Raw genomic sequence first — 27,142 nt, forward strand, 5'->3', positions numbered from 1 at the left:
TTGCCTGCTTCTCTGCCTACTTGTGATCTCTATCTGTCAAATAAATAAATAAAATCTTTAAAAAAATATGTTGTCAGTGGAAACATGTTTTCTGTCATTGATTACTTCTGTAGGTTCTCATTTATGCTTTAATAATTATTGTATCCTTATAATATTGCTTTGTACTAACTATCTGATATATTTAGGTTGTTTTTCTCCAATTTTGCAAATTATCTAAGAAAATGATTGATATTTACTAACATTGATGTAAGTGTTCTATAAAATTAGTACGATACCGCCCAGTAAAAACCCACTCTTTTGTTCCACTGCTATTTCCTTCACGAATGAATATATGTTAATACTTCAAAGGTCGTGCTGTAATAATTTATATATACATATATGAATTATTATAGTATATATAGTATATATTATATATAAATTATTATTATATTATTATTACATACATATCTATATATAGTAGTTATAAATACTTATAAATTGCATGTATTGTGTAAATGTATATGTAAATTATATGTAAATATATAAATATGTAAAATATGCAATTATATAACAATAGATATTATTATTGTTACATAATGATATCTTGCTTTTTGTGTTCTATTGCTCCATGACCAGCATTTCCACATAATATGTATCTTGTGATCTTTTTTGAACAGCACATGTATGTCTGTCTCATTTTGATTTATAGTTCATCTTTATTCCATAGGATGATTTGGTAAATTTGGTCACTTTTCCAAAAAGAAACATTCATGTTGGTTTCAATTATTTTTCTTTATCAGCAACTCTGAATTGGACATATTTGTATATTCATTCTTAAGTGCCTTAGGTAGATAATTTTATTTATTTTTTACATTTAATTTGAAAAATATAATACTGAATCAAACTATGTATATATTTAAATATTTTGATAAAATATTTAAAATTGTGTTCTAAAATGGATAAAACAATCTCTAAAAATTCAGACCTAATTCATCTCCATCTCTGCATGGATGGTTAACGTTCAGCTTATCCTGGAAGTCAGGTTTCTGGTAATGGGATGCCAATATCACATGATCCTTGTTTTAACCACACGTGGTGAAAACACCTTTATGTCTTGCTTTCTCATATGGGTCCCTCACTGCACCAAGCACCACTATAATAGTAACTCCCAGTGTTACTTAGCCTTGTCCCAGGGCTGGGCACTAGAGAGGGTCAGAGTAGGTTTTCCCCCAAGAACAAACCTGAGAAATCGGTGGGGGTCCAGGAGTGTTTGCTGTTTGTATCCTCAATCAGTGCCTTGAGGACTTGGTCAGGTTTCTGCTGGAACAAGGTTAGATAGTGAGCATTTGTGACTGTTCCAGGGCTAGAGACACAGGTGAGAGTCACTGTCCTTCCTGGGGACACAGTCAGTGAGAGTCCCTCACCACAATCTAAGAACTTGTCCCTGAAATGAAAATAGACATATTTTAGCAATAAAGAATAAAGACAGAGGTATCCCTCCAAAGGCTGACTTTTGAAATCTCCATGAATCCAGGTAGTGAAGGTGAGGAGGGGTGGGGGTGGGGAAGAAGAGTTCAGGTCATGGTGTGCACTTTCTACAGGTCCCCTAACCTCACAAATAGTGTGGTCTCTGGGGTGCCCTTTACCTCCTCCTCAGCTCCAGGGGTAAAGATGTGCTTGGTGGTGCATTATGCAAATATGAGCCCACAATACCATTTGATTCTGGGTCCTCAGCCCAGCTAATAGTTTCCTTCCCAGGAGGAGGTCTGGGGTGGTCAAGAGCTCTAGGTTTGTCCTCAGGGAGATAGCAGCTGCTGTCCACTCTCACTCAGGCCAGTGAGCATGGGTGCAGGGCCCAGTCAGATGGAACCATCTCAGTTGGTTTCAGGCTTGCCAGGTCTGAGCAGGTGAACAGCGCCCCCTAGTGACACCCATAGGAGTATATTCATGGTGGAGGGTACTTTTTTAAATTTCATTTTATTTTGTTGGTGTTCCAAGATACATCGTTTATGCACCACACCCAGTGCTCCAAGCAATACATGCCTTCCTTAATATCCAGCACCAGGCTCACCTAACCCTAAGCCTCCCTCCCATCCAAGATCCTCAGTTAGTTTCTCAGAGTCCACAGTCTCTCTTGGTTTGTCTCCCCTCTGATTTCCCCCAATTCACTTTTCCTTTCCTTCTCCTAATATTCTCTGTGTTATTCTATATGCCCCACAAGTAATTCAAACCATATGATAACTACCTCTCTCTGCTTGACTTTTTTCACTCAGCATAATCTCCTCCAGTCCAGTCCATGTTGATACAAAAGTTGGATATTCATCCTTTCTGTTGGAGGTATAATATTCTATTGTATACATGGACCATATCTTTTTTATCCATTCATCTGCTGAAGGGCATCTTGGCTTTTTCCACAGTTTGGCGACTGGCAATTGCTACTATAAACATTGTAGTATAGACGGCCCTTCTATTCACTACATCTGTACTTTTGGAGCAAATACCCAGTGGTGCAATTACAGGGACATAGGGAAGCTCTATTTTTCATTTCTTAAGGAATCTCCACAATGTTTTCCAAATTGGCTGCACCAACTTGCATTCCCACCAATAGGGTAAGAGGGTCCCACTTCCTCCACATCCTCTCCAACACTTGTTGTTTACTGTCTTGTTAATTTTGGCCATTCTAACTGGTGTAAAGTGATATCTCAAAGTGGTTTTGATTGGAATCTCCCTGACGGCTAGTGATTATGAACATTTTTTTCATGTGTCTCAGCCATTTGTATGTCTTCATTGGAGAAATCTCTGTTCATGTCTTCTGTCCATTTTTTGACGTGATTATCTTTTTTATATTTCATTTTAATTTAGTAGTTTATTTTATTATATTTTATTATTTTATTTTATTTTTTCTTGGGTGTTGAGTTTGAGGAATTCTTTATAGATCTTAGATATCAGCCCTTTGTCTGTGGTATTGTTTGCAAATATCTTCTCCCATTCCTTGGGTTTCCTTTTTGTTTTGTTCACTGTTTCCTTTGTTGTGCAGAAGCTTTTGATCTTAATGACAACCCAAAAGTTCATTTTCACTTTTATTCCCTTTGTCTTTGGAGATATGTCTTGAAAGAAGTAGCTGTGGCCAATGTCAAAGAGATTACTGCCTATATTCTCCTCTAGGATTTTGATAGATTCCTGCCTCATGTTGAGGTCTTTTATCCATTTCAAGTTTATCTTTGTGCATGATGTAAGAGAATGGTCAAGTTTCATTCTTCTACATATAGCTGTCCAATTTTCCCAGCACCATTTCTTGAAGAGACTGTCTTTTTTCCATTGGATATTTTTTTCCTGCTTTGTCAAAGATTATTTGACTGTAGAGTTGCAGTTCCGTATCTCGGCTCTGTACTCTGTCTATGTGTCTGTTTCTATTTCAGTACCATACTGTCTTGGTGATCATGGCTTTGTAGTGAAGCTTGAAATCAGGCAATGTTATGTCCCCAGGTTTGTTTTTCTTTTTCAACATTTCCAACATTACATTTGAAATTTGGGGTCTCTTCTTGTTCCATACAAATTTTAGGTTTGTTTGTTCCAGCACTTTGAAAAATGCTGATGGTATTTTGATCTTGATGGCGTTGAAATTATAGATTCTCTGGGCATAATAGACCTTTTAGCAATGTTTATTCTTCTGATCCATGAGCATGGAGTGTGTTTCCATCTTTTTGTGTTTTCTTCAATTTCTTTCAAGAGTGTTCTACGATTTCTCAGGTACAGATGTTGTACCTCTTTAGTTAGGTATAGTCCCAGGTATCTTATAGTTCTTGGTGCTATAGTAAATGGAATCAATTGTCTAATTTCCCCTTTTTCCCCATTGTTAATGTATAGAAAGCAACTGATTTCTGTGCATTGATTTTGTGTTCCGCCAGATTACTGAATTGCTGTATGAGTTCTAGTAGTTAGGGGTTTAAGACTGCATGAAAAACAACAGGCCTCTCCCCCAGAAAGCCAGCCAAAACCACCCAACCAACCAACCAAACAAAAAACCAAGAGAACACCTACCACAAGTTCCCTATAAAACTGTAAAACCGCAATATTAGGGGAAAAGAAGATATTAAGCTCCTGGTATTGTCCTAAAACCATATACTTCATAGATAAAACTTTCAATTTGTTCCCACTATTCTTATTCTTTTTAACTATTTAATAATTTTCAACTTACCATCACAACGAGAGGTTCAGTACAACAAATACAAATTCCATAATAACCTTCTAATTTGAACTTTTTTGATACATATACCTGTGTTGGTTTTTGTTGTTGTTGTTTTTTGTTTGTTTTTCTATTTTTTTAATATTCATATAGAGATAAGCTTCAAGGTAATCCTCTTTCCCCAATCAATACTACCCCTATATATAAACCAATCCCTCTTTATCTTGGGAAAGTTGAGTCCTTTAACAAAGATATCAAGACACACCCAGGAAGAATCAAAATAATCTTTCTTGCCCACACTGAGAATTTATAAGCCCCCTTCCCATCTTTTTCTTCTGTCAGTGTTTCTGTGTATTTGTTTTTTCTCTGGTAGTATATAAATCTTATACTTGAGGTTCATTTTGACTGATTTCTTTTTTTTTTCTCCTGTCATTTACTTTAGTCTTCTGTTTTTCTGTTTTTGTTTGTATACTTTATAAATTTTAACTTCGGGGCCCATTCGGGCTGGGTCTTCTCTCTCTCTCTCTCTCTCTCTCTCTTTTTCCTGTCCCTCTCTCTCTCTTTCTTTTTTTTTCTCTCTCTCTCTCTCTTTTTTTTTTTTTTGGTGGGGCTCCCGATTACTCAGAAGCATTCCATGGTGTCCCTTACTTGGATCACAGTTGGCACATTCAGCTACATATCCCCTCAGTCATCTCTCAACAACATGACTAGGAGGAGGAATCCCAAACAGAGAGAAAATTCAGAGACTGTGCCCTCTCCTTCAGACCTACTGGATATGGACATAAACAGTATGTTGGAAAAGGAATTCAGGCTAACAATTATCCAGGCAATGGCTAGGTTGGAGAAAACCATTAATAACAAAATGGAATTGATTAGAACAGAAGTGAAATTCACCAGGGAAGTGTTAACAACACTATCAATGAGTTCCAACCTAACCTAAATTCTCTAGCACCTATGGTAACTGAGGCAGAAGATAGAATTAGTGATCTAGAGGACAAACTGATAGATAAAAATGGTCAGGAGGAGGCCTGAAACAAACAGTTTAGAAGCCATGAAAACAGAATTAGGGAAATAAATGTTCCAACATCAGAATTGTTCTGATGAAATGTTCCAACATCAGAATTATTGGAATCCCTGAGGGGGAGGAGACAGAAAGAAGACTAGAGGATATAGTAGAACAAATTATCCATGAAAAATCTTCCCATCTGGGGAATGGAACCAGCATTTGTTTCCTAAAGGCAGAAAGGTCTCCCCCCAAGAGCATAGAATCTAGAAAGACCTCGAGACACCTGACTGTGAAAATGATGAATCATAATTTTAGACAGGAAGTTCTTGAAAGCAGCTAGGGGGAAAAGATTCATAAATTACTATTTAAATAATAAGAACTATATTTTATATATTTTGAATGACTTTACTCAATTATTTTATCAGTGCAGTATTTTTAGAGTAAATACATAGGTCATTGATGAGCAGAAAGTGTTAGGGGTCCCTATAAAAAAGAAGAGGAGGCAGCTTTCCTGATCCAAGAACAATCGTTCTTCATCCCCAGTTATTTTCCACAATATGTACGCTAGTGGTTCTACTTACCCAGCACACATATTGCAGAAATTCCTAGGAATGTCTGGAAAACAGAAACAAAACAAAACAAAACACGAGTTTTAAGATTTTAAGGAACAAAAGGAATGGAAAAACTAACAGTCTCTAACAAGTCAGGCCACAGTCGAATAACATCAGAGACAGTAACTCAGTGGTAAAACTCCCAGTTCTGTGCCATAAGTAAATGCTAATCTAATGTACATTTTCAATCATTTTTCTGGGGCTGAAACCATGGCCCACAGGGTTATTGAGGTTAAAACAAGCATGAGAAAGAGTCTCCATGGACATCCCTTCTACCTTCACAGGAAGGTAAACCATATATTTCAGAGACAAACAGAAGGAAGAGCCCAGCTGCCTATACCGCTTTGAGCTCCCCCACCAACTCTACCTGTGCCAATGGATCATGAAGTGTCCTCCAGTGACCTATGCCTCATTACAATGTTAAATTTCTGCCCTGGGAGGAGCACAAGCTTTACAAACACACCACAGGAGACATTCACAGCTTGTCTCAGTACCCCTACACAACCTTATGCCCATCTTTACCTGGGATGAAAAAACTTCCCTTTGTGAATATTCATCCTAACCCTGAATAATGGATCTTGCTCGCCCCCACTCTGGGAAACAAAGTTTTAGAAATTCTTCCCTTGATCTCCTTTTTATTGCAAATAAACTTTCTTTTTTGTGACAAAACCTAGTGGACCCTCTCCTTGTTCCTCACCAAGAAGCAAACTCACAGCAGTTTCCTGACACTTACTTGTATATACTGTATTAAATCACTTAACTAGAAAACCTGGATTCTTCTTCTTACTCTCTACCTGTGCTTTTAGTTACATTAGTTGTATATTAATAAGAAATTGCAGATAAATGGTAAGTAATGAATGTCATAACAATTATCTTCGATCAGTATTACTCTTTATACTAATGTTAGATATAAGTTAAAATGAAATAAAGGAACTAATTTACAATGTGTCTATTGTTAAAGGAGATATCATTTTATTATTTTTATATTAAACACATATTTCATAAAAATTCTAGGTAGCTGAAGTTATATCCACCATGAAATATTGAAATACCCAATATGTCTCTTAAAAACATCTGCACAGGTGTGCTTGGTTGGCTCAGTGTGTTAAGCCTCTGCCTTCAGCCCACGTCATAATCTCAGGGTCCTAGGATGGAGCTACATATCGAGCTCTCTGCTCAGTGGAGAGCCTGCTTCCCCCCACTCTCTGCCTGCCTCTCTGACTACTTGTGATCTCTCCCTTTCTGTGAAATAATAATAATAATAATAACAATAATAAAAGCTACACAATGAAAACAAGACTCACAGACTATTAACATATGAGACAGATCATGAACTTACTTTACACTATCTGGAAGTGAAAATAAATTAATAAATATCAGAAAAACTGACAGACATAATCCTGACAGTCTCACTCCCATGCTCAAACCATAAGACATGAGCATCAGTGGAAAGAGAAGTCAGTTCCCGGAAAGTCTGTGGGAGACAGAAGGGGAAGATGGAGGTGGCTTGAACCACCATCAGAGGGTTAAGTCCCTTAAGTGTGAACCCACAGGACAGCGATGGGGAGACACCATCCCTGACCGCAGGATGGGCATCCAGGGCAAGCAGGAGGGAGACAGGAGGTCTCAGATGCAGTGCTGTAGGCAGATGAGGTGAGAAATTCAGGAGGCGAGCCATGAAATCACCATTATGTTGGGGAAAAAAGGGAAAGCAAACATTTAGTGTCTGCCAGGCAAAGGGGAGTAGGAAAAAAACAAAAGGAGACATAGCCCACCTCCCACCACAAGTAAAGTAAAAATGTATGAGACAAAAATTTGAAGAAAATAAAAGGTCTAATTAGCACATAATATTATTTTTCATAACAAAAAAACAGCACTGACTACTGCACATGAAGGGAGTATGGAGAGAGCACCTGGGTGGCTCAGTTTGTTGAGGAACTAACTTCAGGTTGGGTCGTGATCCTGGAATCCCTGGATTGAGTCCAGTGTCAGACTTCCTGCTCAGTGGGGAGTCTGCCTCTCCCTCTGACACTTCCCCCTCTCACGTTCTTTCTCTCTGTTTCTCTCTCTCTCTCTCTCTCAAATAAATTTTTAAAAAATGGAGTATGGAGAAATTAAAAAAAAATTAAAAAGTGACGAATAGACAGATAACAAACAGTAAAAAATAAAAATAAATACATAGAAACCCATAATTACTGTATAGACCACTATGGATAAATAATTATGTTATGTACAGCCTCTGTATTAAATCTGGAACCATGAAGAAGCTTAGCATGGCCTCTGCACAAGCATGACCACACAAAAGTAAAGGGTTTCCTATATTTACAGACGGTGGTGCTGATATAACAACAGCAATGCACTTGCTCCACATGACCTTTGAATGGAACATTTATAACGGCACTGTAATTCAGGCGCTGTAAAATGTGTACAGTAGAGAACTCATTGCAGACAGAATGTAATTGGGGCCACAGAGGGCTGAGTGCAGTACGGGGACACTGGCCTGACTGCTGGTGGGTCTGGGATTTCTCTGTAGGCGATGGAAATGTGGTAAATTAGTTCAGAACAGAGGTTGTCCACCTCTGTAAATACATTAAAGACCACTAGATTGTGAACTTTGAGTCAACTTTATGCATGAAAATTATCTCAAGAGTTTTGTTTTGCTTCATTTTTACAAACAAGAGCAAGAAAAACAACATGAGGGAGAGTAAGTGTCACTTTAGAACCTTTAGAGTTGTTCTGTGATCAGAGAGTCAGACCCTCAGACCCTGCACAGTCTCCCTGTGACCATGGGGAACAGGGGCAGATTTTTGTCAAAGGTCTGCATGGGCCTGAAGCACTGTGTAATTGTTGATGCCTTTGTCCCAGGTTGAGCAGTAATAATCAGCTTCGTCTTCAGGCCACAGGCGTGAGATGATCAGAGAGGCTTTGTTCCCAGAGTGAGAACCAGAGAATCGGTCTGGGATCCCTGAGGGCCTAGTGGTTCCAAGCATAACCGTTTTGGGGGCACTACCAGGAACCTGTTGGTACCAGCCCACATAATATGTTCCAACATTGTTGTCATTTCCAGCACAGTTGAGTGTGACCTCCTGTCCCACAGACGCTGACAAGGAGGCTTCTTGTGTGAGGGAAGACTGTGCCCAGGATCCTGCAACAGAGCAGTGCAGACACACACAGGTCAGTCTCAAGTTATCACCCACAAGGTGTTCTCAAAAGGAAGAAGGAAATCCCCACCCATGGGTCCTCATAATCATTCCCTGTGCTTTTCACAGCCAGACACCTGAGCAGAGAGTCAGGAGGGTGATGAAGAAAAGGCTGAAGGCCATGGTGTAGATGCCCCAGGCTCTTCTTCTGAACCCACAAGTGAGAGGCCTGCACAAAGCCTCTCTTATACTCTCCCCTCCTGGAAGAGCAGAAAGGAAACCTTTATGCAAATCACTCCCTCCCCTGGGGATCCTGGCCTGAATGTGGGGACAGCAAAGTGTGGGGCAGGGTTGAGGAAGTTCCCCTGGGCCCCAGTGAGCACAGAGAAGATGGCACAAGGCAGGCCTCCAGGACGGGGTGCCCTGCTGAGGCTTCACTCCACCCCAGAGATCCAAAGGGAAAAGCCCACAGCACCCCTGCCATTTCAGAGTTCAGACTCCACTCTGACTGGGAGGGACAGCCCAGAGCTGAGTAGAGAGAGGGACACTCTGGATATCAACCTGCCTGACTCACCATCACCCCCACACAGAGGGAGGGACTTTTTATCAGCCAGGGGACTCCTTCCTGTGTTGCAGGTGCCACCACAACTCAGTCTTCAGAGACATGGTCTTATCAGCATGAACTGACCTGTGCTCCTCCCACCCCTTAGATAATTGTGTTGTTGGGACCACTAGTAATTAAACCCATAGGAAAGATGTATCCTGCACCCAGGGAGCAGAAATGCAGAGGACATGCACACCCCTTCCCAGGGTATATAGAGGAGGCTGGGGAGGGGGTGTCAGCCAATCTCTCCCTCATATCAAGACACTTCCCAACCTAGCAGACCAGTCCCCATAACTCTCTGCTTTGGCCTGAGGGGACAGAGTTCATTAATACCATTTTTTCACTGAATTCTTCAAGGGGAGACCAGGAATTACAAAGAAGTGACATGTAGTTCATCTGTTGCTTTTCCCCTAAGAGCACCCTTAGGAGATGGTCAACAACTCAGCCCTCTCAAGATGCTGCCAGGAACTCCCAGCCCTGAGGGGAGACACCAGTGAATGGTTCTCCTGCACCAAACACAGGGCTTATCCAGATGTCACCATACATTTGGGGACATAAGGATGAGAGTTTCAAGGACATCACTCAGTCTCATGATCCAGAAATTCCTGGTGTCCTAAGTCCTCTGTTTTCAGTCTAAGCTGTATTTTAATTGCTCATCAGATCCCTATCTAATATTTCATAGGTGCCAGACATAGTTCTACTCATGTTGTAAATATTAACACAAATGTTTTCCCCAATGATGTTATCTAATGCATTCTGCACTGACAATGGCAGATAAATATATCTATCCAACAACCCTCAGTTAACATAGAACTGTATGTCTTGTTCCTACAAAAGCTTAATGTTTCCTTTTGAACTTCACATAAAACATTTGATCATTGTCTTTCATAATGAATCATATGAAAATGCAACATGTGTCCAAGATCTTCACAATTTTGTTTGCTCCTTGCAGCAGTAAGTATCTGGAGCTTGCTGATACTTGGTGATAAGTAAAAAAAATTCAAATAAGAAAATAAATCTCACAAAAAAGGGAAAAATACAGAATTTCCCTTTCTTTACCTTATTAGTAAAACATGTATCTTGTGTCCCATTTGGACCATCATCACCCATCCAAATTTTGAACCACATCCATGTGTGTCATCCTTGATACATCCTTATAACACACATACAGCCTGCATATAATTCATAAATCCCATGCTCTCCACAGCAAAAATAACATTAAATCTATACATTCAATGCAATTCTTATGAGAATGCCATTGACCTTTTTCATAGAAATAGAAAATAAATATCCTGAATTTTGTATAAAGCCAGAAAAACCTCAAATTGCCAAAACAATCTTGACACAGGAAAAACAAAGATGGAGGCATCATACTTCTTCTTTTTTTTTCCAATTTATTTATTTTCAGAAAAACAGTATTCATTATTTTTTCACCACACCCAGTGCTCCATGCAAGCCGTGCCCTCTATAATACCCACCACCTGGTACCCCAACCTCCCACCCCCCCGCCACTTCAAAGGCATCATACTTCTTGATTTCAAATTATATTGCAAAGCTGTAGAAATTAAAAGAGCATGGCATCGGCCCAGAAAGAGACACATAAATTGATGCCACAGAATAGAAAGTCTGGGAAGAAATCCAAGTTCCTCTTGACTACAAAGGAGGACATGGGCTGGGAACAGGGCCTTTGGGAGGTCTGGAGGGGAACGGACATGGATTTTGGAGGCGATCTGGATAGAAACATGCATACATCACATGACAGATGCTGCACATGAGATCCTTGTGCTCTCCCTGGCATTTTCAGGCACACTTTGGGAGACAAAGCTGGCATGACTGGACACACTGCAATGGGTACATTGATACCTATGCCATGGTGGGCACAGTGCATACACATCATCAATCTGGGGTGAGAAGCACAGCCCAAAGAATGTTCTCACCTGTCAGGCTATATCTTCCAAGAGTCCCCATCGATGCTGCCCTCTCTCTCTGCTGCTTTCTGCATTGGCGTGGGCTCCTGGAACCTTGGTTGCTCTGCTATATCCAGGTTACCCATCTCTCTTTTGGGTGCAGTTACTACTTGGGATCATGAAAAAGTTCTAAAAATGGCTAGTTTTGAGGTGTCCACAACATTGAGAGTATACTTAATATCTCTGAATTGCACAATAAAGAATGATTAGAATATTAAATTTTTGGTTATGCTTACTTTCATAAGTAAACTGTTCCACTAAGGAAAATGGAGGTGGTTTCACCCCTAGGGAGAGCACTGGGAGGAAGCAGCTGCTGAGATAACACACATGCCCCTGTTCAGGGGACTATGCCAGGACAGAGAGGGTGGGTCCTGCCTCCAGGCCAAGACCTTTGGGTGAAGGTCCTCACTAAACAGCTATGTAAGGCCCACAGGGCAGTCCCACAGCACCCCCTGCTGGTCGCAGGGCACAAACTTCAGATTGACCCAAAACCCTAAGAGTCCTGTTGGTCTGTATCACACCAGGTCCCTGTCCATCTTCACACATCCACAGTCTGGTTCCCAGAGAGTTATATCTCTTGTGCATTAAAGTGGTGGGTTCAAAATACTCTCACATCAATTTATTTGTGGTTTAATCTACCATTTGTACCTAATTTATTTGTTGTGCCAGTGGCAAATCAATGAAGCCCAATGAATTCTAAGATTAACAGCACTGTGTCACATTAGGCCACATTCTAATAGAGTTTTTTTTTTTAAGATTTTATTTGTTTATTTGACAGACAGAGATCACAAGTGGGCAGAAAGGCAGGCAGAGAGAGGAGGAAGCAGGATCCCTGCTGAGCAGAGAGCCAGATGTGGGGCTTGGTCCCAGTACCCTGAGATCAAGGCCTGAGCCAAAGGCAGAGCCTTTAACCCACTGAGCCACCTGGGCACCCTCTAATAGAAGTTCTAATACATCCTTATTTCCTGGATCCATCTTTCATTTGTCCCTAGAAATTTTTATATAATGGGCAAACCTACTTTTTTTTTTTTTTTACGTGTCAAATAAAGTTTATTAACATCACTAAACTGCTGTCCTTAATCATTAATTAATGGTTGGAGCCAAATCCTACTTCTTTTTTTTTTTCCCAATTTATTTATTTTCAGAAAAACAGTATTCATTATTTTTTCACCACACCCAGTGCTCCATGCAAGCTGTGCCCTCTATAATACCCACCACCTGGTACCCCAACCTCCCACCCCCCCACCACTTCAGACCCCTCAGACTGTTTTTCAGAGTCCATAGTCTCTCATGGTTCACCTCCCCTTCCAATTTACCCAAATTCCCTACTACTCTCTAACGCCCCTTGTCCTCCATGCTATTGGTTATGCTCCACAAATGAGTGAAACCATATGATAATTGACTCTCTCTGCTTGACTGATTTCACTCAGCATAATCTCTTCCAGTCCCGTCCATGTTGCTACAAAAGTTGGATATTCGTCCTTTCTGATGGAGGCATAATACTCCATAGTGTATATTGACCACATCTTCCTTCCTTATCCATTTATCCGTTGAAGGGCATCTTGGTTCTTTCCATAGTTTGGCGACTGTGGCCATTGCTGCTATAAACATTGGGGTACAGATGGCCCTTCTTTTCACGACATCTGTATCTTTGGGGTAAATACCCAGGAGTGCAATGGCAGGGTCGTAGGGAAGCTCTATTTTTAATTTCTTGAGGAATCTCCACACTGTTCTCCAAAGAGGCTGCACCAACTTGCATTCCCACCAACAGTGTAAGAGGGTTCCCCTTTCTCCACATCCTCTCCAACACATGTTGTTTCCTGTTTTGTTAATTTTGGCCATTCTAACTGGTGTAAGGTGATATCTCAATGTGGTTTTAATTTGAATCTCCCTGAGGGCTAATGATGATGAGCATTTTTTCATGTGTCTGATAGCCATTTGTATGTCTTGATTGGAAAAGTGTCTGTTCATATCTTCTTCCCATTTTTTGACGTGTTTGCCTGTTTCGTGTGTGTTGAGTTTGAGGAGTTCCTGGATATCAACCTTTTGTCTGTACTGTCATTTGCAAATATCTGCTCCCATTCCGTGGGTTGCCTCTTTGTTTTGTTTACTGTTTCCTTTCCTGTGCAGAAGCTTTTGATTTTGATGAAGTCCCAGAAGTTTATTTTCGCTTTTGTTTCCTTTGCCTTTGGAGACGTATCTTGAAAGAAGTTGCTGTGGCTGATATCAAAGAGATTACTGTCTATGTTCTCCTCTAGGATTCTGATGGATTCCAGTCTCACGTTGAGGTCTTTTATCCATTTTGAGTTTATCTTTGTGTACGGTGTAAGAGAATGGTCGAGTTTCATTCTTCTACATATAACTGTCCAGTTTTCCCAGCACCATTTATTGAAGAGACTGTCTTTTTTCCACTGTATATTTTTTCCTGTTTTGTCAAAGATTAATTGACCATAGAGTAGAGGGTCCATATCTGGACTCTCTACTCTGTTCCACTGGTCTATGTGTCTGTTTTTATGCCAGTACCATGCTGTCTTGGTGATCACAGCTTTGTAATAAAGCTTGAAATCAGGTAACGTGATGCCGCCAGCTTTATTTTTGTTTTTCAACATTTCCTTAGCGATTTGGGGTCTCTTCTGATTCCATACAAATTTTAGGATTGTTTGCTCCAGCTCTTTGAAGAATGCCGGTGGAATTTTGATCGGAATGGCATTAAAAGTATAGATTGCTCTAGGCAGTATAGACATTTTAACAATGTTTATTCTTCCGTTCCAAGAGCATCGAATGGTCTTCCATCTATTTGTGTCTTCTTCAATTTCTTTCATGAGTGTTCTGTAGTTCCTCAAGTACAGATCCTTTACCTCTTTGGTTAGGTTTATTCCCAGGTATCTTATGGTTCTTGGTGCTATAGTAAGTGGAATCAATTCTCTAATTTCCCTTTCTTTATTTTCATTGTTAGTGTATAAGAAAGCCACTGATTTCTGCACATTGACTTTGTATCCTGCCACGTTGCTGAATTGCTGTATGAGTTCTAGTAGTTTGGGGGTGGAGTCTTTTGGGTTTTCCATATAAAGAATCATGTCATCTGCGAAGAGAGAGAGTTTGACTTCTTCATTACCAATTTGGATACCTTTTATTTCTCTCTGTTGTCTGATTCCTGTTGCTAGGACTTCTAATACTATGTTGAACAAGAGTGGTGAAAGTGGGCATCCTTGTCTTGTTCCTGATCTCAGTGGGAAGGCTGCAAGTTTATTCCCATTGAGGATGATATTTGCTGTGGGTCTTTCATAGATAGATATGATGAGGTTCAGGAATGTTCCCTCTATCCCTATACTTTGAAGCGTTTTAATCAGGAACGGATGCTGGATTTTGTCAAATGCTTTTTCTGCATCAATTGAGAGGACCATGTGGTTCTTCTCTCTTCTCATATTAATTTGTTGTATCACATTGATTGATTTGCGAATGTTGAACCATCCTTGTAGCCCTGGGATGAATCCCACCTGGTCATGGTGTATAATCTTTTGAATGTGCTGTTGGATCCTGTTGGCTAGGATCTTGTTGAGAATCTTAGCATCCATATTCATCAGTGATACTGGTCTAAATTCTCCTTTTTGGTAGGGTCCTTGCCTGGTTTGGGGATCAGGGTAATGCTGGCTTCATAGAAAGAGTCTGGAAGTTTTCCTTCTGCTTCAAGTTTTTGAAACAGCTTCACGAGAATAGGTGTTATTTCTTCTTTGAAGGTTTGGTAGAATTCCCAAGGGAATCCGTCAGGTCCTGGGCTCTTGTTTTTTGGGAGGTTTTTGATCACTGCTTCAATCTCGTTACTAGATATTGGTCTATCCAGGTTGTCAATTTCTTCATGATTCAATTTGGGGAGTTTATCCTTTTCCAGGAATGCATCCATTTCGTCTAGGTTGCTAAGCTTATTGGCATATAACTGTTGATAATAACCTCTGATGATTGTTTCTACTACCTTGGTGTTCATTGTGATCTCTCCCTTTTCATTCATAATTTTATGAATTTGGGCTTTCTTTCTTTTCTTTTCGATTAGTGGGGCCAGTGGCTTATCGATCATATTGATTCTTTCAAAAATCCAGCTTCTAGTTTCATTGATACGTTCTACTGTATCTTTGGTTTCTACCTCATTGATCCCAGCTCTAATCATGATTATTTCCCTTCTTTTGTGTGAAGTTGGTTTGATTTGTTGTTGATCCTCCAGTTCTTTAAGGTGTAGAGACAGCTGGTGTGTTCTGGATTTTTCAATTTTTTTGAGGGAGGCTTTGATGGCTATGTATTTCCCTCTTTGGACTGCCTTTGCTGTATCCCATAGGTTTTGGACCGATGTGTCATCATTCTCATTGGTTTCCATGAATTGTTTCAGTTCTTCTTTGATCTTCTGGTTAATCCAAGCTTTCTTAAGCAAGGTGGACTTTAACTTCCAGGTGTTTGAGTTCCTTCTGTACTTTTCCTTGTGACTGAGCTCCAGTTTCAAAGCATTGTGATCTGAGAATATGCAGGGAATGTTCTCAATCTTTTGGTATGGGTTGAGTCCTGATTTGTGACCCAGTATGTGTTCTATTCTTTATGAGGTTCCATGTGCACTTGAGAAGAATGAGTGTTCTGTTGTTTTAGGGTGGAATGTTCTGTATATATCTATGAGGTCCATTTGTTCCAATGTGTCATTCAATCTCTTGTGTATTTATTGATTTTCTGCTTCGATGATCTATCTATTTCTGAGAGAGGCGTGTTAAGATCTCCTACGATTAGTGTATTCATATCAATATGACTATACATCTTGATTAACAGTTTTCTTATGTCATTGGCTGTTCCCATATTGGGGGCATAGATATTTACATTTGTTAGATCATCTTGGTGGATAGTCCCTTTAAGTATGATGTAGTGTCCTTCTGGATCTCTGACTACAGTATTTTGTTTAAAATCTAATTTGTTTGATATGAGAATCGCTACCCCAGCTTATTTTTGAGGCCCATTGGCATGAAAAATGCTTCTCCATCCCTTCATTTTACGTCTGGGTGTATCTTTAGGTTCAAAATGGGTCTCTTGTAGACAACATATGGATGGGTCCTGTCGTTTTTTCCAATCTGCACCCTGTGCCTTTTTCCGTGCACACTTAGTCCATTCACATTGACGGTGATTATTGATAGATATGTTTTTATTGACATCGAGTTACCTTTGAAGTCTTTCTTTCTGTAGATTGTCTGTATATTTCTGTTCAATGCTATTCTTGGGCTTTTTCGTCCTTTAAAGAAGCCCCCTTAATATGTACTGCAGTATCAGCTTGGTGGTTGTATAGTCTTTCAAGCCTTGCCAGTCTTGGAAACTCTTTAACTCTCCATCCATTTTCAATGTCAGTCTTGCTGGATAAAATATTCTTGGCTGCATGTTCTTCTCATCCAGTGTCCTGAATATATCTTGCTAGCCCTTTCTGGCTTGCCAGGTCTCTGTGGACAGTTCTCACGTTATTCTAATGGGCTTTCATCTGTACATAAGGATCTTCTTTGTCCTAGCTGCTTTCAAGAGGTTCTCTCTACAATTATAATTCTTCATTCTTACTATTAGGTGTCATGAGGACTTTCGAGAATCTGTATTCTTGGGGAGAAACCATTCGGTCTCTAGTACATGAATGCTGGCTCCATTCACGAGATTAGGAAAATTTTCATGAAGAATTTGTTCCACTATCTTCTAGACTTCTTTCTTTCTCCTCTCCTTCAGAGATTCCAATCATTCTGACATTGGAACTTTTTATGGCATCTTTTATTTCCTTGATTCTGTTTTCGTGGCTTCTAAGCTGTTTGTTTGCCAGAGAAGTTCCAAGCAGCGATTCCACACTGAGATTCTCCTGCTGGACCGGGCTGGGAGTGCCTGGTCTATCTGGGTCCTAGAGCACCGGGCTGGTGCCTGTGCGCACCTCTTTCAGGGGAGGGCGTGGGGCAGGACTGGGACTCTGATAGCATGGCAGGGCACTCACGTGGGGACTGCAAAAAGGCTGTGCTTCAGTTGGCTGGTGAGGCTCCCAGCCCCTCACAGGAAAGGGGTGCCACAGGCTCTCTGGCATGCTAGTGGTTCAGTGACCAAGACCTGGGTTCTCCGCTGCACTCTTTCTGGCTCTGCACCAGGGGTGGCTGTCCTGGGTCTGGGGACTTAAGCCCCTGACCCTAATACCCTGATTCCCGCAATTTCCCCCTGGTGATCCTTTGCTCTTTCTGAGTGCTTTCTACCAGACTCCCGAGTTAATGCTGGTCCCCAGAGGCAGGGCACTCTCGTATTGGGATATAACTCTCCAATGGGCCACCTCTGGTCTCTCCATCCCCCTTTTGTTTATCTTCCAATATCAGTCTGACTTTCCCACTCTGCTTTACCTGCCCACTGGCGTCTTCTGCTCCGGTAGTGATCCAGACGTGTATAATTCTGATCTCAGGCTGATTTCGGGGTGATTGGAGTTCTTTGGAAGGTAATCAGCTCACGTTAAGGTACAGGTTGAAAGGGCGCCTCCTCCTACTTCCACGCTATCTTGTCTCCCCCCTGTTGTTCTCCAATTTTTAAATGGACTATAATATACACAGTGGAATATTACACAGCCAACGAAAGAATTAATACCCAACTTTTGAATCAAATGGACAAGATTGGAAGAGATTATGCTTAGTGAAATAAGTCAAGTGGCGAAAGACAATTATATGTTTTCACTTTTTTGTGGAGCATAGGAATAACATGGACGACATTAAGAGAAGGAAGGGAAAAGTGAAGGGTGGGGTGGAAATCAGAGGGGGACAAGAACCATGAGAGACCGTGGACTCCAAGAAACAAACTGAAGGTTTTAGAGGGGAGGGTGGGATGTGTTAACCCAGTAATGGGTATTGAGGAGGGAATGTATTGCATGGAGCACTGGGTGTTACACCGAAATGATGGATCATGGAACACTACATCAAAAACTAATGAGGTACTGTATGGTGAGTAACAAAACATTAAAAAAATAATCCACACTCCCCCCCCCCAAACGTGAAGAAATGGATCCTCAGAAATTTCTTGAATTTAAAAAAATGAACTTTAAAAAAAAATTCTTTTCAGTGTACTGGAATTCATTGTTTATGTACCACACCCAGTGTTCCATGCAATACATGCTTTCCATAATACCCACCACCAGGCTCACTCAAGTTCCCAACTCCCGGCCCTTCTAAACCCTCAGATTGTTTTTCAGAGTCCATAGTCTTTCATGGTTCATCTCCTCCTCCAATTTCCCTCAACTCCCTTCTCCTCTCTATCTCCCCATGTCCTCTGTGTTATTTATTATGCTACACAAATAAGTGAAACCATATGATAATTGACTCTCTCTACTTGACTTATTTCTCCTAGCATAATCTCTCCCAGTCCCATCCATGTTGATACAAAAGTTGGCTATTCATCCTTTCTGAAAGAAGCACAATAATCCATAGTATATATGGATCACATCTTCCTTATCCATTTGTCCATTGAAGGACATCTTGGTTCTTTCCACAGTTTGGTTACTATGGCCATTGTTGCCATGAAAAAATGAACTTTAGATCGAGCTACAACACAGATGAACCTCTGTCATCATTACATCTATAACTTCAGTGACAGTAGACAGTCACATGTTTCTTTCAACAATTTCTGTATTAAAATTGGGGCCCTTTGGATATATCAACATGGTTTCCACAGTAGGATGATATGTAAAAAATAAAGTGTTCTATATACTTACAGATGGTTGTGGTGATGTATGCACAGCAATGCCCACATTCCTAATGACTAATGTTCTGTGGTTCAGTGCATATGAATTATCTACAATAAATAAAGGCATGCATAAAGGCAGTGAAGGTACAAAATGCTAAGTGCAGTGGAAATAATGGCCTAAATAGTGGTGGGTCCAGGTTTTCCTTGCAGGTGATGGAAATGTTAATTTCCGTCTGTAAATTTACATTCTGTAAATGTATTAACTACCATTATTGTACACTTTAAGTGAGTGAACTTTATGACATGCAAATTATCTCAATAGTTTTGTGTTGTTTGGCTTGTAGAAAAAAATACATAAGTTAAAGCAACTGTCACTGACACTTAAATGTCATTAGGTGCTAAAAGAGTCAGAACCTCAGACCCTTCAGGGTCTCCATGGTAATCCTATTTCTTTTTACAGACAGTGATGGGGTGACCATGGGAACAGGGCCCTTTTTCTTGCCTCAGTTCTTGTGTCAGCATTGACGATGTTGTCCCACGCTAAACAGTAGTAATTAACCTCACTTTCAACCTGCAAGCCTGAGCTGGTCAGCAAACTCCTATTAACAGAATCTGATCCAGAAAACTGAGTAGGGGATTTAGGAAGGCCTAGTGCTGTTGAGTATTACAGTTTGGGGGACACAATAAGAACTCTCTTGGTACCAGCCCACATAATGAGCTCCAACATTGTTTCTGTTTCCATTTCAGGTGAAGGTGAGCTTCTTTCCATAGACCCTGACTCTAATGCTTCCTGTGTCATCACAGACTTGTGCCCAGGATCATGCAATGGAGCAGTAGAAAAACACACAGGTGAGTCTTGGGCAAGAAGAAGAAGAAAAGGAAGAAGAGGAGGAAGAAAAGGAAAAGATGGAAAAAAAGGAGGAGGAGGAAAAGAAGGAGGGGGACGAGGGGGAAAAGAGGAGGGGGATGAAAGGGAAGAAAAAGTAGTCAATCTAGGGCTAGCACTGAAGGATGAAAGGAATTGACTGTTGTGGTCCAAGAAGGTTGGATCTCATGTCCCGAGGCTTGGGGTTATGGAGGTGCACTGGGACCTTTAGGATGTGCTGGTAAGTGATGTCTGTCTTCATTAACAATTGGAACAAGAGCTGTCAAGTTAGTGTGACATGGAGATAAAAAAGAGAACCTGGGTCCTAGAGTGCATGGTTGTGTCAATGAGTCCAGGGTTTGAAGAGCTATTACAACACTGATGTGTGAAAATCATGCCATCCTGTCCACTACTCTTGCTCATCCCGGTGGTGGGTTTCTATCCTGGGGTCCCTGTCCTGAAGGAAGTTTGATCTGTATGGAGAGATGCATAGACCTGTGAGCATGGGCAGGATCCACACTGCATTGTGTAGGGCAGGTCTAGGACAGGAACAATCCTGAATCTAAGGAAGCATTACCTGGGTGATAAGTAAGGTCAGAGAGGATGAGAGGAGTCCAGGATGTGGTGACCACAATCTGAAAACCTTTATCCTTAAGGCTCCCAACTAAGGCACACCTGCATCACACCCCTCACTATACTCCACATCCTGAGGAAAGGTTTGGGGCTGTGGTGGTTAAATAATGTGTAGCTTATGTTGGGCATGAGAGCCAAGAGTTGGTCAAACATGATTCTTGTAGTTTCTGTGAATATATATGTCAAATGAAATTAAGAATTAAATCAGTAGATCCATTGAGTAATGAATGGATAATGAAGACGTCTCTCTCTCTCTCTCTCTCTCTCTCTCTCACACACACACACACACACACACACGATGGAATATTATTCAATGATATAACATAATAAAATCCTGCCATTTGCCACGATGTGGATGGAGCTAGAGAATGTAATGCTAAGTGACATAAGTCAGCAAGAGACAGACAAATATCTTATGACCTCATATATATGTGGAATTTAAGAAACAAAACAAATGAGCAAAGGAATGGAGAGAGAGAGATAGAGAGAGAGAAGGAGAGAGACAGAGAGAGGTAAAGCAAGAAACAGACTATTAGAGAAATCACTGATGGTTACCAGAGGGGAGGTAAGTGGGGATGTGTTAAACAGTTAGTGGGGATTAAGGAGCACATTAGTTGTGATGAGCACAGGGTGATGTTGAATCACTATATTGTACACATGAAACTAATATTACACTCTATGTTAACTAACTGGAATTTAAATAAAAACTTAACCATAGAGTTGCAGGTCCATATTTGGGCTTTCTACCCTGTTCAACTGGTCTATGTGTCTGTTGTTGTGCTAGTACCATGCTTTTTATTGGTGATCACAACATTGTAGTAAAGCTTGAAATCAGGCAACATAAGGCTCCCAGTTTTGTTTTTCTTTTTCAACATTTCCTTAGCAATTTGGGGTCTTTTCTGGTTCCATACAAATTTTAGGATTGTTTGTTCCAGCACTTTGAATATATACTATGGAATATTACACAGACATCAGAAAGGATGAATACCCAACTTTTGTTATCAATGTGGATGGGACTAGAGATTATGTTGAGTGAAATAAGTCAAGCAGAGAGAGTCAATTATCATATGGTTTCACTTAACTTGTGGAGCATAAGGAATAATGTAGAGGGCATTAGGAGAAGGAAAGGAAAAGTAAATTCGGGTAAGTTGGAGGGGGAGGTGAACAGTAAGATACTGTGGACTCTGAGAAACAAACTGAGGGTTTGGAGGGGAAGGGGTGTTGGGGTTCAGGTGAGCCTGGTGGTGAGTATTTAGGATGGCATGTATTGCATGGATCACTGGGTGTGGTGCATAAACAATGAATCATGGAACATTGAAAAAAATAAAATAAAATTTATAAATAAATAAATAAATTCTTAAAAGTAATGTTGACCGAGAAAAAAATTAAATCAGCAGATTTTAAATAAGGCCAATTGTAATCTGTGATGTGTGGATATAGTGCACCTAGGTCAGCACAGGCTTTATCCAATCAGTTGAAGGCCTTGATGGAGAAAAGACTGACCTTGCTCAGAAAGAAGGAATTCTGGGAGCACACACCTTTTAGTACCAAGCTACATCTACACTTCATCCCCTGAGTCTGTCATGGAAGTCCACACTTCAGATTTTGGACTTGCCAACCTCCACAGTAATGGCCAGTGATTCTTAAAATAAGTCTTTCAGATGGATTGATAGACATATATACATCTATATCTACACACACACACACACACACACACACGTATATTATGCATGCATATATCATATTTATTCTGTTTCTCAGGAGAACCTTAAGTCATACACAGCCCTTCATCGAAATCTGAGTCAAATCATTTGCTTTTTCCATCCCTTTCCAAGGATCTATAGGAAGATTGTTTCAAGTCATGGAGAAAGGGAAGTCTGTGTTCTAGCTCTTGCAAATATTTTAAGGAGTCATGGCCACAAGGATGCAAAGTCTAAGAATGCAAGATTTTTCACTGGGCTCAAGTGTGTGATACTGGTATATATAACTCTACAAGACCAGGCAACCAGCACCCCATGAGCTATGGAGCATATCCACATTTTCTGGGAATGTCCAATGAAGTTATGAAAGTAACCCATGATTTTGTGGGAAGGGTCTTGGAATTTTCAATCTAGGATTTACAAATGTCAGTTCTGTATCTGAACCTTGGAAATGCTGTCAGAGCCCAAGAATCATATGGTGTCCTCTTCTGTTTAGATCTTCTGGGGCACATATCTCACTGAGCAGTTGCCATTCATACAGTTGATCCTTAGGGTGTAGCTGTTATTGGAAGCCCATCTCCTCAGGGGCATTCCACAGGGAACAGCATGGGCTCAGTGTCCTCTGGTGCCAGCCCAGCCCACTGCAGTCACACTGTTTGCATCAGCCTGCAGAGCAGTTTTTCCTTCCTTTGGTTCTGTTCCTCTGCCCTTACTGAGGCTGCCCTCCCTGTCTCACCTTGATCAGCCAAACAAAATATGTCTTCCCGGGGTTCAGAGGCATGTCCCACACTTCCCCTTCCTCAGACAGGTCAGATCACGTGCAACTAGAGAAGGACCATTCCAGAAGGATTGTCTTATTGGAGCTTGTTCCCTTTTCCATTACCTTTTCCATTTCTCTGCTGAGACTTCCAACCTCACGTTTCACTGCAAGTGGATTTTGCCAAAGACTTTTTGGTGAGACTTTCAGTCAATTTGGGAAAAGTAATTATCTTTGTGACATTTGATGTTTTGAAGAACAAACTAAGAATATCTATTCCTTTATTTGTTAAAAAAATTTTCACTTGCAATATTTTGTAATTTTCAGTGCAGGCAGCATTCCAAATGTGTGATGTGGCCTTATACACCCCAGTTCTGGAGCAGAAGTGACAGAAAAAAGAAGGGATAAATGGTGGAGGTTATTAAAGGGGGAGATGAGCCATGAGAAACCTAGAACTACAGGAAAGAATCAGAATTTTAGAGGGGAGACGGTTGGGTGATGGGTTAGCCCAGTGATGGGTATTGAAGAGGGCACAGTGTATGGAGCACTGGGTGTTATTCACAAATGGGTAATCATGGAACACTACATTGAAAACTAATGATGTACTGTATAGTGACTAACATAACATAACATTAAAAATAAAGGAGGGGGCACCTGGGTGGCTCAGTGGTTTAAAGCATCTGCCTTCGGCTCAGGTCATGATCCCAGAGTGCTGGGATCGAGTCCCACATGGGGCTGTCTGCTCAGTAGGTAACCTGCTTCCTCCTCTCTCTCTGCCTGCCTCTCTGTCTACCTATGATCTCTGTCAAATAAATAAATAAAAATCTTTTTTTAAAAAAGAGAAGTAACAGAAGAAACTTCTCCAGTGAGGAAAAAAAAAAGGAATTTATTGTTTTTTTGGGAAGTTTTTGATCACTGCTTCAATCTAGTTGCTAGATATCTGTCTAATAAGGTTATCAATTTCTTTCTGGTTCAATTTTGGGAGTTTATAGTTTTCCAGGAGTGCATCCATTTCATCTAGGCTGCTTAGCTTATTGGCATATAACTGTTGATAATAACTTCCGATGATTGTTTCTACTTCCTTGGTGGTAGTTGTGATCTCTCCCTTTTCATTCATAATTTTATGAATTTGGGCTTTCTCTCTTTTCTTTTGGATTAGTGTGGCCAATCATCTCTCGATCTTATTGATTCTTTCAAGAAACCAGCTTCTAGTTTCATTGACGTTCTACTGTATCTTTGGTTTCTACCTCATTGATCTCAGCTCTAATCTTGATGATTTCCCTTCTTATGTGTGAAGTTGGTTTGATTTGTTGTTGATTCTCCAGTTTTTTAAGGTTTATTGACCGCTGGTGTGTTCTGGATTTTTCAATTTTTTTGAGGGAGGCTTTGATGGCTATGTATTTCCCCTGTAGGACCCCTTTTGCTATATCCCATAGGTTTTGGACCGAAGTGTCTTCATTTTCATTGGCTTACATGGGCCCATCAGAATCCTAGAGGATAAAATAGGCAGTAACCTCTTTGATATCAGCCATAGCAACTTCTTTCAAGATATGTCTCCAAAGGCAAAGGATACAAAAGTGAAAATGAACTTTTGAGACTTCATCAAAATCAAAAGCTTCTGCACAGCAAAGGAAATAGTCAACAAAACAAAGAAGCAACCCATGGAATGGGAGAAGATATTTGCAAATGACAGTACAGACAAAAGGTTGATATCCAGGATATATAAAGAACTTCTCAAACTCAACACACACAAAAAGATAATAATATAAAAAATGGGCAGATGATATGAACAGACACTTCTCAAATGAAGACCTACAAATGGCTATGAGACATATGAAAAAATGTTCATCATCACTAGCCCTCAGGGATATTCAAATTAAAACCACATTGAGATATCACCTTACACCAGTTAGAATGGCCAAAATTAGTAAGACAGGAAACAACATGTGTTGGAAGGGATGTGGAGAAAACTGAACCCTCTTACATTGTTGGTGGGAATGCAAGATTGTGCAGCCACTTTGGAGAACCGTGTGGAGATTCCTCAAGTAATTAAAAATAAAACTTCCCTATGACCCTACAATTGCACTCCTGGGTATTTACCACAAAGATACAGATGTAGTGAAAAGAAGGGCCATCTGGATATAACTGGGAGGGGGGACAAGATAGCGGGGTAGTAGGAAGAGGCACCTTTTCAGCCGTACCCCAAAGTGAGCTGATTACCTACCAAAGAACTCCAATCACCCATGAAATCAGCCTGAGATCAGAATTATACACGTCTGGATCTCTACAGGGGCAGAAGATGCCAGTGGGCAGGTAAATCGGAATGGGAACTGCGGACTGATAACGGAAGATAAACAAAAGGGGGAGGGAGACACTAGAGGCGACCGGTTGGAAAGTAATACCCCAATACGAGGGAGAGTGCCCTGCATCTGGGGACCAGCATTAACTTGGAGACTGGTTGAAAGCACTCCAAAAGAGCAAAGGATCGTGGGGGGAAAATGTGGAAATAGGGGTGGCTTAAGTCCCCAGTCCCAGACAGCCTCCCCGGCGCTGAGGCAGAGAGAGTGCAGCGGAAAAACCGCTCTTGGTCCCTAAGCCACCAGCGCGCACGAGAATGGGTGGGTTCTGGCTCCTGTGAGGGGATGGGAGCTGTGCTGGTCTGCAGAACGCGTGCTAGCCCTACCACAAAGCTCGAGATACACGCGCACGTCCCTCATGCTCCCCTGAGTTACAAAGGCCCGGTCGGCGCTCTTTGACCCGCGCCATTGTTTCAAAACCTAAGCCGCGTGCCCAAAACTCTTCCCCTGACAGAGGCACTCAAAAGCCCAGCCTGGGGCTTACGGACCAGCGCCCCGTTCTCAGTGCCCCAAACGCGTGCCCGACCCATAGCTGCCTCTGAAAAGAGGTGCGCGCAAGCCAGGCCAGTGGCAAAATCTCAGTGTGCGACTGCTGCTTGGAACCTGTCTGGCGGTCAGGAGCTCCCAGACAGCCGCCACTGCCTTGGCTTTGGGTACGAGCAAAAGATCCTGTGCCCCCAGGGTCTGCAACTTGGAACCTGCTCTGCCAGTGGCCAAGGGGGAATTTATTCAGCTTCTGCACCCAGACTGAGGCTTCTCTCTGAGAGGGAGATCAGGTTGTGGTTTGATTTCTTCTAATACTACAAAAACCATCAAAAGCGGTCAAGGTGAGAGGAAAAAAAGTGAACAAGCATAAAAACCGCTTTTTATGCCTGAAAGCCTGAAAAAAAAAAAAACAGTTTCCCCAGAGCCCAACCCCTTGAGGGGGGCGGGAGGACTCAACTCAGGAAACATCATTGACTGACAACCCACGTGGCAGGCCCCTCCCCCAGAAAACAAACCAAGAAAGAAAAAAAAAAAGGACTACAAGAGAACAACCACTACTTCATAGGAAAACTTGTATTGTTTACTCATTTCCACTATTCTGGTTCATATTTTTTTTTTTTTACACATAGGTAATTTTTTTAACCTATTTACCATCACAGCGAGCTGTACAGTACATCAAATTCCATAATACCTTTCTAACCTGAACTTTTTGATACATACACCTATGTTTTTCTTTTGCATTTTTATGTTTTGAATTCCTTTTTTAAAATTTTAGTTTAGTTTAGTCTAGTATATTCCTTTTTATCTTTATCTTCTAATATTCATATAGAGTTAAACTTCAAAATAATCTCCTTTCCCCAATCAATACTACCCCTATAGGTAAACCAATTTTTAATCCCCTTTATCTTAGGAAAGTTGAGTCCTTTAACAAAGATATCAAGATACATCCAGGAAGAATCAAAACAACCTTCCTCGCACACACTGAGAATTTATAAGTACTCTCCCATCTTCTTCCACCAGTGTTTCTGGTTTTTTTGTGTTTGTCCTGATAGCATATAAATTTTACACTTGTGGTTCTTTTTGACGAGGTTCTTTCTTTACTTGCATATATATATATTTTTTTCTCTTGCCATATACTTGTATCAGA

At 40.8% G+C, this 27,142-nt stretch overlaps 1 protein-coding gene and 1 pseudogene across 2 annotated transcripts in view; one reads left to right on the forward strand and one right to left on the reverse strand.

The window, feature by feature from the left end:
• The window catches only part of LOC122903652 (immunoglobulin lambda-1 light chain-like), a 1,198,107-nt gene that overhangs the window by 1,124,884 nt on the left and 46,081 nt on the right, over positions 1-27,142 (reverse strand). The gene's annotated exons all lie outside the window — the stretch shown is intronic.
• LOC122903867 lies at positions 8,006-8,106 on the forward strand (annotated as a pseudogene).

This window comes from Neovison vison, chromosome 3, assembly GCF_020171115.1.
Source record: "Neovison vison isolate M4711 chromosome 3, ASM_NN_V1, whole genome shotgun sequence".
In the NCBI taxonomy this organism is placed as follows: domain Eukaryota; kingdom Metazoa; phylum Chordata; class Mammalia; order Carnivora; family Mustelidae; genus Neogale; species Neogale vison.